General features: G+C 42.8%; 1 protein-coding gene across 1 annotated transcript in view; it reads right to left on the minus strand.

Moving 5' to 3' along the window:
- LOC310677868 (uncharacterized protein) overlaps positions 1-12,459 on the minus strand; it is a gene marked incomplete at its 3' end in the record, with an annotated part of 62,670 nt that overhangs the window by 49,017 nt on the left and 1,194 nt on the right. The gene's annotated exons all lie outside the window — the stretch shown is intronic.

Below are 12,459 nucleotides of genomic sequence, written 5' to 3' on the forward strand. Positions count from 1 at the left end.
TCACTCATGGGCTGTGAGATACTTCATAGGGTTGTTGAGAGATAAAATAACTACCGTGAGTTCATTTGAAGGAAGGGCAGGATGGGAATGTGATAGATAAATTTACCACGGCAGGAAAATGGAAAAGAAATTGTCATGTAAGAATGCAGTTGAAATTTTGTGTCCAGACTTCAGTGTTCTGGTCAGAACTCTTCATATGCTGTTCTCAACAACCATAACTTTCAATATCAGATCAATTAAGGGTGAAATCAACCACATTCTTCAAAGCAGATATTGAAGTAGCCATTGCTTTGAGTAACAGGCATACAACCAACTCTTAAGTTGTTCCCATTTCAATCTAAAATTGAACAATTCTAATTACACTAGGGATTTGGAAATCTAATTTTTGTTTTACATCCAGCCTCATATAACCAACATGCTTATGGCTAATTAATGCATGAAGGGGTTAAGACCATAAAGTAAGCTGTCCTGCCAGGCTTAGCTAGGTCAGTGCACCTCACCTTGGGAGGAAGGGTTATCCAGCCTTTGTTCTACCCATTCCATCATGTGAACCCTACCAGTAAGGAGGTCTAAGCTGGATGCTCCATCTTTGTGTTTCTATACAACAAAGCCATATTTGTGTTTCTATACAAATAGTTTAGGAATATTTACCATTTTGGAACCTAAGCTATACTGCCTGTCTTTTATTGCTGCTGAATGGGAAAGCACATGACTCTGACTATTGAAGAGTTTGTAAATAAACCATTTTTAACTTACCAAACGTATGGTCTTTTTCTATGCTAAGGGAAGGCTTTACTTCGCTGCATGTTTTGTGTTTTTAAATATCTGCTGGGGTTCTCTCACCAAAGAGTACTTGCCCTGAACCTGGATCTAGGCATCCAGGGAATTCTCCTTTTTTATTTTACCATATCTATTTTTCCTTTAGCCAAATCAAACCAACAGATTTTGACTTGGTGGGAGGAAATGTCTTAAGCATTACTTTATTGGTCTGGTACTCTTAAATCACTGTATTGGTCTGGCAGTCTTTGAGGAGTATTCAGTGACTCAGACATAATCCATTCAGGGCCAAACTAGACATCATAAACAGATGCATGTAACATTCCCCACAACCTTTTAATAAATAAAAATAAAATAAAGACCAACCTCAATGTACTGAGGCTGGACACAGACAGTGGCGTAGCGTGGGTTGTCAGCACCCGGGGCAAGGCAAGTAATTTGCGCCCCCCCCCCACTGCACTGTCCCTCCCCCAGATAGTCCCTCGCTCTCTCTCCACACCGCACCGCACGCCTGGCACCCTCCCCTCCACAGTGGGCGGCGACCCGGCAGCTCGGATCGGATTCGCACAGCCAGCACTGCAGTGAGAGAGAGAGAGTGAGCCAGGTAGGGGCAGAGAGCTGCGAGTGCGAGCGCCCCCCCCCCCCGATGTTGCGCCCAGTGCGGCCAGGCCCCCCTGCACCCCCCACGCTACGCCAATGGACACAGAGGAATGACAAGAGGAGAGGATCCTTAACCTTTTCTCTGCCTGCCTGCCTGCCTGCCTGCCTGCCAGCCAGCCATTTTTTGCCTCTCAAAATCTTCCCCAAGGTGCTTCCTCACCAGGCCCAGCGCTAGGACTCAGCATACAGGAGCAATCCACATTTGCCTAGAACACATCTCAATAGAAACGGGGACCAGCCAGCCTGTATTTACCAATATGAAAAGTTGTATTGTGAAATCATCATACAGTTGCCTAGTTTAGGATAGATTTGGATGCACACTTACTAACCGCCCTGAGCCCGATCTTGGCTGGGGAGGGCGGGGTATAAATAAATAAAAATTATTATTATTATTATTATTGGAGTCATGTTTTCTTTCTATATGAGCATACCTGCATGGATTTGTGCGTACTGCCTGTCACCAATAATTGTTGTTGTTGTTTAGTCGTTCAGTCGTGTCCGACTCTTCGTGACCCCATGGACCAGAGCACGCCAGGCACTTCTGTCTTCCACTGCCACCCGCAGTTTGGTCAGATTCATGTTTGTAGCTTCGAGAACACTGTCTAACCATCTCGTCCTCTGTCGTCCCCTTCTCCTTGTGCCCTCCATCTTTCCCAACATCAAGGTCTTTTCCAGTGAGTCTTCTCTTCTCATGAGGTGGCCAAAGTATTGGAGCCTCAGCTTCACGATCTGTCCTTCCAGTGAGCACTCAGGGCTGATTTCCTTAAGAATGGATGCGTTTGATCTTCTTGCAGTCCATGGGACTCTCAAGAGTCTCCTCCAGCACCATAATTCAAAAGCGTCAATTCTTCGGCGATCAGCCTTCTTTATGGTCCAGCTCTCACTTCCATACATCACTACTGGGAAAACCATAGCTTTTACTATACGGACCTTTGTTGGCAAGGTGATGTCTCTACTTTTTAGAATGCTATCTAGGTTTGCCATTGCTTTCCTCCCTAGAAGCAGGCGTCTCTTAATTTCGTGGCTGCTGTCACCATCTGCAGTGATCATGGAACCCAAGAAAGTAAAATCTCTCACTGCCTCCATTTCCTCCCCTTCTATTTGCCAGGAGGTGATGGGACCAGTGGCCATGATCTTCGTTTTTTTGATGTTGAGCTTCAGACCATATTTTGTGCTCTCCTCTTTCACCCTCAATAAAAGGTTTTTTAATTCCTCCTCACTTTCTGCCATCAAGGTTGTGTCATCTGCATATCTGAGGTTGTTGATATTTCTTCCAGCAATCTTAATTCCGGCTAGGGATTCATCCAGCCCAGCCTTTCGCATGATGAATTCTGCATATAAGTTAAATAAGGAGGGAGACAAAATACAGCCTTGTCGTACTCCTTTCCCAATTTTGAACCAATCAGTTGTTCCATATCCAGTTCTAACTGTAGCTTCTTGTCCCACATAGAGATTTCTCAGGAGACAGATGAGGTGATCAGGCACTCCCATTTCTTTAAGAACTTGCCATAGTTTGCTGTGATCGACACAGTCAAAGGCTTTTGCATAGTCAATGAAGCAGAAGTAGATGTCTTTCTGGAACTCTCTAGCTTTCTCCATAATCCAGCGCATGTTTGCAATTTGGTCTCTGGTTCCCCTGCCTCTTCTAAATCCAGCTTGCACTTCTGGGAGTTCTCGGTCCACATACTGCTTGAGCCTTCCTTGAAGAATTTTAAGCATAACCTTGCTAGCGTGTGAAATGAGTGCAATTGTGCGGTAGTTGGAGCATTCTTTAGCACTGCCCTTCTTTGGGATTGGGATGTAGACTGACCTTCTCCAATCTTCTGGCCACTGCTGAGTTTTCCAAACTTGCTGGCATATTGAGTGTAGCACCTTAACAGCATCATCTTTTAAAATTTTAAATAGTTCAGCTGGAATACCATCACTTCCACTGGCCTTGTTATTTGCAATGCTTTCTAAGGCCCATTTGACTTCACTCTCCAGGATGTCTGGCTCAAGGTCAGCAACCACACTACCTGGGGTGTACGAGACATCCATATCTTTCTGGTATAATTCCTCTGTGTATTCTTGCCACCTCTTCTTGATGTCTTCTGCTTCTGTTAGGTCCTTACCACTTTTGTCCTTTATTATGGTAATCTTTGAACGAAATGTTCCTTTCATATCTCCAATTTTCTTGAACAGATCTCTGGTTCTTCCCATTCTGTTGTTTTCCTCTATTTCTTTGCATTGCTCATTTAAGAAGGCCTTCTTGTCTCTCCTTGCTATTTTTTGGAATTCTGCATTCAATTTCCTGTATCTTTCTCTATCTCCCTCACATTTTGCTTGCCTTCTCTCCTCCGCTATTTGTAAGGCCTCATTGGACAGCCACTTTGCTTTCTTGCATTTCCTTTTCATTGGGATGGTTTTCGTTGCTGCCTCCTGTATAATGTTTCGAGCCTCCATCCATAGTTCTTCAGGCACTCTGTCCAGCAATTCTAAATCCTTAAACCTGTTCCTCACTTCCACTGTGTATTCATAAGGGATTTGGTTTAGATTGTATCTTACCGGCCCAGTGGTTTTTCCTACTTTCTTCAGTTTAAGCTTGAATTTTGCTATAAGAAGCTGATGATCTGAGCCACAGTCAGCTCCAGGTCTTGTTTTTGCTGACTGTATAGAGCTTCTCCATCTTTGGCTGCAGAGAATATAATCAATCTGATTTCGATGCTGCCCATCTGGTGATGTCCATGTGTAGAGTCGTCTCTTGTGTTGTTGGAAAAGAGTGTTTGTGATGACCAGCTTGTTCTCTTGACAGAACTCTATTAGCCTTTGCCCTGCTTCGTTTTGAATTCCAAGACCAAATTTGCCAGTTGTTCCTTTTATTTCTTGATTCCCTACTTTAGCATTCCAATCCCCTATAATGAGAAGAACATCCTTCTTTGGTGTCACTTCTATAAGCTGTTGTAAGTCTTCATAGAATTGGTCAATTTCAGTTTCTTCAGCACCAGTAGTTGGTGCATAAACTTGGATTACTGTGATGTTAAAAGGTCTGCCTTGGATTCGTATCGAGATCATTCTATCATTTTTGAGATTGCATCCCAGTACAGCTTTTGCCACTCTTTTGTTGACTATGAGGGCCACTCCATTTCTTTTACGGGTTTCTTGCCCACAGTAGTAGATATGATAGTCATCCGAACTGAATTCGCCCATTCCCGTCCATTTTAGTTCACTGATGCCCAAGATGTCAATGTTTATTCTTGCCATCTCATTTTTGACCACATCCAACTTACCCAGGTTCATGGTTCTTACATTCCAGGTTCCTATGCAATATTTTTCTTTACAGCATTGGACTTTCCTTTCGCTTCCATGCATATCCGCAACTGAGCGTCCTTTCGGCTTTGGCCCAGCCGCTTCATCAGCTCTGGATCTACTTGTACTTGTCCTCCGCTCTTCCCCAGTAGCATGTTGGACGCCTTCCGACCTGAGGGGCTCATCTTCCAGCGTCATAACTTTTATATACCTGTTGTCTTTGTCCATGGAGTTTTCTTGGCAGGGATACTGGAGTGGCTTGCCGATTCCTACTCCAGGTGGATCACGTTTGGTCAAAACTCTCCACTATGACCTGTTCATCTTCGGTGCCCTGCTCGGCATAGTTCATAGCTTCTCTGAGTTCTTCAAGCCCCTTCGCCACGGCAAGGCAGTGATCCATGAAGGGGGTCACCAATAATACAACACCACAAAATACATTGAGGGTCATTTTGGGTGGCATGTTTTGGGTGCCCAGTAACACATACTGATGCTCATGGATATCCAAGCCAATGCATATCATGGCATAACATAGCACAAAGAAGAGAACAGCAGCTTATACGTGTTAAGTGCTGTTCTATTCATGAATGGGATAAGAGCTGCAGGCCAGGCTTGAAAATTCCTCTCCATCAGCAAGAGATTGAAAAACTAAGGGCTGGGGAAAGATACAGAGAGAGATTGAGAAAGAGCAGTTCACTCTTACTTATGAAAGTTGCCTGTCATCGAACCCTTCAGGCTATTGCAAAAAAGAAACAGCAACCTCACAAAGGACCAACTGTACCACCTCAGGACTTCCCTCCAGATGCCTTCAAAGAACCAATGGCAACTGCCTCCAGAATTGTATAATCCTTGCTGCATCTCTTATCAACCGCAAACAAGAAGTGACACTGTTGTCAGACTTCAAGTGTGCTAAGACTACCCATTTGGCCACCACCACTGAGCTAGTGGCATGTTAGGATGGGTAAAAACCTGTCCCTGCCACACGCATTTGGATCCCATATTAAGTACATAGGTGATGCAATGAAGTACTTGGTAGTTCCCATATATCCTCAAGAGCTGAAGTCAACTATACCACGTGGGCAAAATAAAACCATGTTCAATAAATCCTTCAAAATAAAGTGAAAGAACTAAGTACTCTAAATGAGATGCACAGATAGGATAACTATTTTTCCCCTCTAGACAACCAAAACATTAAGCATCCCTTTAATACAATGCATGGAAAACGTCTTATTTCTAGATCCAGCTTCCTATGCATAGTTTGGTTGGGCCCTGTATAATTATATGAGTGGAAACACGCTGTTAATAACACCAAAGGATATATTATAAGGAGGTTAGGATAATATGCGTAATCACTGTGGGTTGCACCTTGTTAGATTCTGGAGAAGGAAAATGTTACATTCTCTTTTTTTAATAATAAAAAAAGCAAGGACACAGTCTTGTAATAATAATGCAAAGGGAAGGTGAAAAATGAGGTAAGGCAGCTTTGGTTATGCATAACAAAGACCTTCATTTTCACAGCCATTATGAAAACAAGCTTTTCAAAGGTACTCGGGTGCCATACAGCAAGTCTCAATCGTATGTGCTTACTCTGTTATTAAATTTAGCCTCAGGGTCTCTGGTTATAAATGAGAGATCTTTATGGCTTCAGTTTGATGTATTTAGCACTAGAGTCACTGTAGTAGAAACCAAGCTGAAATGACAGTTTCCCTATAGAAACCCAGTAGCAGGACTGTGCCTGTTTTTGAGAGGTTGCCACAATGTTTGGGGAGGGGGAATCAACAGACACTGTGGAGATTCATTGGCAGGAGGATTGTCCTGTCAGTTCCTAAACAGCTACCAGGGCAATCCGGATATTTTTTTACTAGAATTCCCATTATCCCTGACTATTGGCCTTGGTAGCTGGGGCTGATGGGAGTTGTAGTCTAAAGAAGACAATACCGCTGAGATGGGGCAAATGCTTGTCCTAAAAATGCTGTACTTGTTACTCCAGAGCACACAAATTATATGGCTGAAACAATGCTATTTTTCTAGGAAAAGAGGAGCTGAAACTCACCATGAACACTTTCTTTGTTCTCTTATAATGGCAATGGCGCCCACCTGGTTCCACCCACTAGAGGTGCCGGAATTGAGTTTTGGTGAGTTCCAGCTGGAAAAAAAGCCCTGGTAGCAAAAGGCTCAGGCTACCATATGGCGAGCAAGGGAGAAGAACTTAGCACCCAAAAGCTTTGTATTCACATGCCAAAAGAAGTTCGTGGAGTAGTCTCAGTAATACAGTAGAACCTTGATTTTCGAGCATCTCGGAAGCCAAACGATTCGGAACCTGAGCACTGAAAACCCAGATGTGAATGCTTCTGTTTTCAAATGCGCCTCGGACATTGAATGGCTGACCGTCAATTGCACCTGAGTTGTCGAACGTTTCGGATTTCGAATGGTCTTCCAGAACGGATTACGTTCGACAATCAAGGTTCCACTGTATCAGATGCCCTAAATGAGAAGGCTGAGAGTGCATACTTGAACCTTAAAGCTAGGTGGAAGGTCAATCTTGGGATTGCAGTTTCAGAAAATCAACCAAATGTGCTTTAAAGCTCCATACTGATCAAAATGATCTCAGTCTGGGTTAAAGGGGCTGCACTTAAATCACTCCACAAATTGCACTACAACATAGTGCAGTTGCCTAGAATTAAAACAACTTGCTTTGTCTAGCCCAGGCATAGGCAAACTCGGCCCTCCTGATGTTTTGGGACTACAACTCCCATCATCCCTGACCACTGGTCCTGTTAGTGAGGGATGATGTGAGTTGTAGTCCCAAAACATCTGGAGGGCCGAGTTTGCCTATGCCTGGTCTAGCCTGCTGGAGAAGGTGTAAAGAAAAGGATGCTCAACAAAATTGTCTTTTGGCCTAAGCAGGTCATTCAGTGCACCCCTGTAGTGTTGGAGATAATATCACAGGTTGTTGGGGATATGTTGTTTCAGCAGCCCATGGTGGCATCTCCTCTAAATTCCATGGAAGATCAGTGTGGCAGCACCAGTTCATACCAGGAGATACCTAGCAAGGATATAATGGGGAACCTCTCTATATATGAACAACAGTGAGACATTTGTTTAGTCTCCTGCAATTCCACCCCATCTCTGTCTGGCCCACTTGTATATAATGAGACGCACCACTCCAACTCAACAGGCATGCTCAAACTGGGTTTCCACAAGTCCTAACATTAACACTGCATGCCACTGAGAATGTTCCCTACTGCAGCCAAGTAGGAAGCATGCCAGGTTTCATCGCAAGGGTGCATATTCACCTGTCATCAATTACAGGGTTTGCACAAAATCCATTGGTGGGTGAGTGGGATGGTGCAGAGAGGTAAATGTGAGTGCCATTTTGGTACATAAAGTGTTCAAATTCTTCTGAAGCAAACTGTGGGTCATTGTCACTGATGACTTTGCAAATATCATATGAAGGGGACTCTTGACAAATTCAGATATATAGCAGAGTCTTTGTTTAATTTATTTTTCACAGCACATTAGCAGCTCTCTTGCGGCACACTGCTGTGCTCCTGCAGCACACAGTTTGGGAATTTTCTGACCTAGGTAGTAGGCTGCTTTTAGTATCCTGCCAAAAATAAGTCTGAATTTTTGAACAGATGTGGCATTGCCAGGAACAGCTGAGTGGGTAGAGGGGCTTTTTATTTTCCTATATGAAAGGGTCAAGGGTCACAACAATCATCCAAGCATTGTATTGTATCTGTAAAATAAATAGATTTCAATGCCATGTGTGGTAACAGGTTTTTTTCCATCAATACATAACAGGCTCTAGAAAAGGAACGGGGGGGGGGAACCTTTGCTAAAACACAAAAGGATACATTCTATTGCATTTTGCCAGGATACAAAAGAAATACAAAAAGCAAAACACTTGTCAATATTTAGAAAGTTTCAAGGTTATGTTTTCTTCCTGAAGCTTTGTTTTTCCTAAGATAACTGATGTGAATACAAGCAGTCAAGACAACTAAGGAAGAATTTAAAAAAACAACAAACTGGATTGTGGGAAAGTACAAGACGGGATGGAAATGTCAAGATGCACTGTTTATTCAAACCAATGGTGACCTTCACTTCAAGGCTATTTCTTGGAGCTTCAAAGAAAAACACCATTGAAGGATTGCATACCTGCCAATTTTTTTAAAAATCCAAGATTTTGGGTTCTGGCCTGGGACTTTGAAGTCTCCATCTCTACCAGGACCTTCTAGCATGAAGTAGAAGTAAAGCCAAGAAAAGCATCCTATATTTAATTAACATTTTTTTTCTGGACCATTAACTGTGTGCTAAAAGTGGCCATTTCCTCACATTCCAGTCAATGCAGTAACAGGGGCTGAGATGGCAACCTCTGGCACTGCCCCCATACATTCAGCATAAAATGAGAACGGGCTGCATGAACAATCAACTAACTGAATAAGCGCAAGGTTAACTCATGAGACGAAACCTTGATATAAGATAGTGCCAACATGAAATCTGCCCCTCTCCACCACCACTTACAGCTTCCCAAAAGGTTTTACTATGCCACATCTTGTAAAGCAGGGTGCTTTGAGGGTGGTATAGCAAATGTCTAAGAAATTGTAAGAAACTTCTTGTTGAACCATCTTCAGCAAACAGAAAGCTTTTTTGCAACCCTAATCATGGCGCCTTGATGATTTCGGGGAGGGAGTCGCTGCATGGGTGGGGAGAGCTGCCCGTGACTGTTCCTCTGGTTTGCAAATGTGCCCTCAGGTCCAAAAAGGTTGGCAACCCCTGCTTTAGTATTGTGTCCACTCACTGCGATCTATGAGGCTTTTCATGTGACACCATTCCTTCTCTGCAGGGATGTGAGAATCCATCATCCTCCCTTATACAATGCATTGTTGTACACCCATTTGTGTGTTCATTACATAACTGTGTTGCAAAATCTGAAGCAGTGCAGATTTTGCAGAATGTTTGTTTTGTTGCATATTGTTTTGGAAAGTGTAAATTAATACAAACTGAATCAAATTTCTCACCCAAACCTATTTCTCTACCACATTTTCTGTGTTCTCAGACAGCCTCCTCACTTGAAGAAAGCAGCAAGGCTCTCTGCATAAGTTCTTTCCTTTCCTTCCATCCACATTTCCTGGGGACTATGCGAAAAGAATGCCTGTGGGATATACAGTCCTGCATGGAGAGTCTAGTCACTCACTACAAGATGATGTGACAAGGATTTCGCAGCCCCCAGGAAACACAGCAAGGAAGGAAGAATGGATATCCTTGCCACTTGCTCTCAGGAAACACAACACTTTGTTTAAACTGAAAAGGGGCGAAAGAACCCCCAGCCGCATCATATTGCATTATGGTATGCCCCCCACAGTCCCCCAAATCTCTGAGGAATTTGCTGTGCCTCTCAACTCAGCTTCAGGCATTTCACACACACTTTTATGGTATGCCCCCCGCAGTCCCCCAAATCTCTGAGGAATTTGCTGTGCCTCCCAACTCAGCTTCAGGCATTTCACACACACTTCCCAACTGTAGAGAGCCAGTGTGGTGTAATGGTTAAGAGCGGTGGACTCGTAATCTGGTGAACCGGGTTCGCTTCCCCGCTCCTCCACATGCAGCTGCTGGGTGACCTTGGGCTAGTCACACTTCTTTGAAGTCTCTCAGCCTCACTCACCTCACAGAGTGCTTGTTGTGGGGGAGGAAGGGAAAGGAGAATGTTAGCCGCTTTGAGACTCCTTCTGGTAGTGATAAAGTGGGATATCAAATCCAAACTCTTCTTCTGTAAGTTCTGCTGAGATATCAGCACACAAACATCTTTAATGATTAGGCCATGTGGGGTACAAATCCGTAAGCAGAACTTGAAATGTACTGACCCTAGGCCTTCAGCTACAAGTCCTCTAGGTAGAAGTAGGGAAAATGGAGAGAAGGGAGATCCAGTTTCTCCAAATGGAGTTCATAAGTAAACAAACTTCAGAAATAGAGCTTTTTACCTGCTGATAATCCATCTGCAACACCTGGGTGCATGCCTATTGTTTTAATCAGGCTTTGCAGAGATTAGAGTTGAAAGCACAGTTTTCAAAAGTGTGTTACACTCCTCTTGCCCTCTTTTCATCTTATCTCTTTTCCATCTCCATCATTTTATCTTGCTAACCAATTTCTCTTCCCCCACCTTGTCCCCTGCTTTTATTTTAATTAAATTCTTCCTAAGACTTGTAGCTTAACCAAGATTTATATTAAGGAGACAGCCTGCTCAACAGGCAGGTTTCTTCGCCCTTAGCTTTCAGAGTCACATTTATCATTCAATTTTTGACCATCTGTGCATGTTCTTTTTCTACTGTGGGTTTGGTTGTTTTTTTTTTACTTAAAATAACAGAGAAGCAAAGGGCGAAAACAACAAAAGCACAAGAAATTAAACTTAAGGCTTGTGAAACAGATTGGGAAACGGCACAGTACAGTAGGGCATGAATTCACCTACATAAACAAGCTTTTGCCGTAGCTTCTCCTAAGGAAAACACCAAATTAAATGCCCTTTCCAGAGTTAGCACATATGGATCAGGGGAGTAGGGATCACTGCCCAGTAATACATAGGTTCAGTTGAATGTCTGAATATACATTGGTCCGTGGCAGGCCCTACTACCATGTTCTCACCTCTACACACACTCTGTGCTTTTTCTTTGGAAGTGTGGTACAATCTGGAAAAGACATACAGTAATTGCATGCAGCTCTCTAAGAGAGAGTATTCAGCACAAAGCCGACATCCTCATGGATCCTTGGGGAAGCTTAAGCTGTTCCAAGTTTGTACATGCAAATGTACCAACAAAAAATAGCTGGATTTATCAGGGGGGGCTACCAATTCACTTTGTATGAAGAAATTTTGTTAGTAGTTATTCCTGCTTTGTAGAGCTTCCTGTTAACTTGTTCTACAAGTTTAGGGTGGGTAGCACAATTTATACAGACTTTATTTCATGCCAGCTTGCGAAATCCTTTGGGCTCACCAGGTGATCTTCAAAACTGAGTTGAGAATTGAACCCAAGTCTCATCACCAAACCCAACCTTCTACTCAGTGCCGGAATTACATATAAGCTAAACAAGCTATAGCTTAGGGCCCCACTCTCTTGGGAGCCCAAAAAAAATTTAAAGGAAAATAACTAGATGTACACTTCCAAAATATAAGATAAAAAACAAATAAAATAAAACCTACATACAGCAACAGTGTATTGTGTTGTGTAGGCTCCTATTTGTTATGTGCAACTGACTTTAGATATCTTTTAGGTCCATAAATTACCATATGGCATATATTCAACACAAAAAACAGTGACAATTTGTTGTTGACAAAGGACAGCTGGACATATAAAGGGCCACATTACCTTCAATAGCTTAGGGCCTCATCAAACCTAAATCCAGCCGTTTCTACTCCCTGCACGGTTACAACAAAGAAAATCATTTTTACTTTTTTTAAACATAAAAACTTTTAAAAGGTGAGCTATAAAAGCAAATTACTTGTTAGTAAACTAAAGGTTAGATGAGCTATTAGTAGGGCAATTGTATCAAATTTGTGTTTGCTTTTCAGAGTAACTTGAAGCATAATTGGTATTAAGGACTGGGAGATGCTGCAGCAGCCATTATCTACCTATAGGATCAATATGAGTTAAATATGGGAGATAATATTGTTTCAGTTTGCATTTTAATATGGCCCTGGCCTAGTTTGCATGTCCCAAACCAGTACACAAACTGAAATGCAGCTACTCT

This window comes from Podarcis tiliguerta, assembly GCF_965153285.1.
Source record: "Podarcis tiliguerta genome assembly, chromosome: 5".
In the NCBI taxonomy this organism is placed as follows: Eukaryota; Metazoa; Chordata; class Lepidosauria; order Squamata; family Lacertidae; genus Podarcis; species Podarcis tiliguerta.